The 3,083-nt window shown below is 48.6% G+C and overlaps 1 pseudogene; it reads right to left on the bottom strand.

The window, feature by feature from the left end:
- Positions 1-436: 436 nt before the first annotated feature.
- On the bottom strand, positions 437-3,083 carry LOC8052540 (annotated as a pseudogene).

Genomic DNA, 3,083 nt, shown 5'->3' with positions numbered 1-3,083 from the left:
TTCTTCCGCAGAGGTGTAGTCGCCCAGATCCACGAAACCTTCGATCTGGCCAGATTGCTTCACACACAGATGCTCCAAGAGCTTCAACTCGTCAACAAGCAGCCCACCATGCTTCTTGAAGGAGTTTTTGTCTTGTGTCTTGAGTTTCAGCTTTTCTAGAACTTTCTTACTAAATCCAAATGAGGTTCGGTAGACAGCCATATACCGCTTGAGCGTGGACTTGCTCGGCAGAGCAAAGATTTCGTTGTCCCGCACGTGGTCGTAGAGACGGGCACTTTTCTTCTTCATAATAATGCACTCTAAAATCCGCATCTTGCTGTGGTGAAAGCCTCTCTTCTTCACCCTTGGTGCAAGAAAGCATTGCCTGACACTTTCTGGTTGCTTTGGTGGGAGTTTGGAGATCTGCTCATTAAGAGCTTCTTCAGTAGCTGAGGCATTAAGCGCACGCATCTTGCGAATGGTATCTTTCATTGCCCCAATCCGTGAAGCAAAATGCCTGTTTTGCTGTGAAGCACATCGCAGCTTTTGAGCAACTGTTCGACGCTCCGTCGCAGTGGCTCGTCGAATTCTTGATTGTCTTGTCGAAAGTACTTTTCGGAAGTACTTGCACATGACGCACTGTCCTCCTACAAACAGAAGAATATGTCAATTAAATTTTTGAGTTCTAGAATAAAATGCACTGAGAAATAATGAAATGAAGTGTTTTGCAAAAAAAAAATGGAACAATGCTCGCCTTTTTCTTCCACTCTGTCGAGACAATTCCTGCTGAAGTATGTCCCTTGTCTTGACATCACCTGTTCCTGGAGTCGTTTAGTGAAGAAGCTTGGATCGTAACCCTTGAGATCCAGAGCACCAACACACAGTTCAATCGTTTCAATCTTTTTCAGCAAGTCTTCTGCTTCTGCTTGAGAATCGAGTCCTCTTTCTTTAACCACCCGCCCTCTTAGCTACACCTTAAAGTAAACGTCAGGTAGTCTGTCGCAAACAAACATCACCACCGTCTCAGATGTTACGACTACGTCCTCAGACGAACTCGAAGTGCAATTACACCTGGAAATTATACTGTTCGCCACCGCGCCGACAACACGTGTCCGCAAAAGCCACCAGAGACACGGAGGGGCGCGGAGCGACGTGGTCCGCCTGGTTCCCGGTTTTCCCGCTTGGTGGCGTCCATTTTGCTGGAGTCGCGAATGTTGTCTGGTGTTGCTCACATCCATGACAGCGAACCATTTGCACATCATCTTGATGAACTCCATGGTTGGGCCCACTGACGCAAACTCAATGTCGCATGTATGTCCAGTTTGGTCTTTCATGTACTGCTGTGCAGCTGTCATGGGCGTGGAGATTTCTACAGCTGGGCCTCACACTCATCTTTTTTATGTTTGAAGGGTACAGATGCTTCCTTGTTCAAAACCTTAATTGGTTTCACCGTGGATCCCTGCTGCATCTTGTAGAGCTGCTTCAAAGGAGCCGTTGAGATCTCATTTTGACCCCCAATTTCCTTCACAAGAAATTGTGATGGGACATTCTTGATAATGTGACACTGGTCAAAGGCCAGAAAAAGTCTTCTTGAAGGATCCGCTGGATGCGGAGCTGACGTCGTGGCAGGCCCTTTGCACAGGACGTCCATTGCGGCAACGTTTATTTTGTGATTATCCGTAACCAGTCTCACAATTTTGAATCCGAGTTCTTCAGTCTTCTTTGTGACGTGGACAATGGTTTCTGCAAGCTCAGCTCCAGTGCAGCCCTTGGTAAAAAAATACCCAACAGGTATTTTGAAGCTGCCGGCCAGGCCACACAGCAGAAAACAAAGCAATGAGTTTGCTAAGTTGTGGTTGTCAGCTGAGATCAGGTGATCCAAGTCCTGGCTCATATCCACGTCACCAATGAAGGCATCTCTCTGCTTGTGGTACTCCAGCTTCTGCTTGATGTGCATTTCATCGACTACCAAACTGCACACTCTCGACTGGGGTGCAGTTAAGCTCTGGAGTTCCGTTTCCAATCTACAGCGAACCAGGGGGCTGAATCCTGCCTCACCAGTGGTCATACCAATGTATTTTTGCAGGGTGTTTCTGCATGGCAGACTCATCAGTTGTTCGCATCAAACATACTTGTAGGCCTTCGTGGATAGGTTTCTGAGAATTATGCAATACCTCACGGTCGTTTCAGACCATGTTGGCTTTTTCCTGCTGTAGTTGGTCACCTGGTCCAGAGTGAACGCAGCTTTCACATTCTTTTGTTCAGCTCCCGCGACGACACCCAGAGAGACATTGACGGGGTTGTCTTCTTTGAGCTTACGAAGCTCCTCTCTGTATCGGTCGACTGTTTCTTTTAGTCTTTCGATCTGTAGCCGTAGGGCTCGCTCCTTTGCCCTCCACTTCCTGCGATCAACGAAGCCGCAAGAACTCGTTCTCATCTTCTCCGTCTGCGACGCAAAGGATCGCTTTGCAGATGCTTCAAAATGCGCAGGACTCGCGTGTGTTGAGCTCGCAGCCGCTGGGCACAGTTGCACTGTCGCAGTCGCACTTACACAAGCTGGTCCGATGCTTGGTTGTACAACATCAACAGAAGCTTCGGTTATTTCTGCAGTGCTCTCGACGGGCTGTGGATCGCCTATGCTTGCAGTCTTTGTAGTGTTTCGCTCTTTGTTTGCAGGTCCTTCCTCGCGATCGAGCTCCAGTGCGCGTTTCCGAACTCTTGCGTCACGACGCACGTTGGGAGGCTCCGGCTTCATGTAGGATGGGTAGCCTTCAAATACGCTCGGTACCGCTCCCTTCTTCAGTTGGCGTATTTTCGTGTTGTCTTTGAAGTCTGCTGCAACAAGATGTTTACTGCAGATGACGGAGTAGTTTGATGTTGAATTAGGCACCCAGTCCTTCCGCGAAATCAGCTTAATCCAGTGCTCACGCAACACGAGGTCGGCCGGTACCTCATGAAACGACACGCCGGGATCCTTCTTTCGTGCACTTGATGTGCACAACGGCACGCAGCAGTAGTGCATGATGACCAGTCTACTCCCAGCAAAATAATAAAGAGGAAAACATCACGAAACCGATGCACGTGTGGCAATCAAGCAAGGCTGA

Source organism: Ixodes scapularis, unplaced genomic scaffold (assembly GCF_016920785.2).
Source record: "Ixodes scapularis isolate PalLabHiFi unplaced genomic scaffold, ASM1692078v2 ptg002250l_1___fragment_2___debris__unscaffolded, whole genome shotgun sequence".
In the NCBI taxonomy this organism is placed as follows: domain Eukaryota; kingdom Metazoa; phylum Arthropoda; class Arachnida; order Ixodida; family Ixodidae; genus Ixodes; species Ixodes scapularis.
The sequence above is the reverse complement of the archived record's forward strand: the minus strand, read 5'-3'. Positions and strand labels throughout refer to the sequence as shown.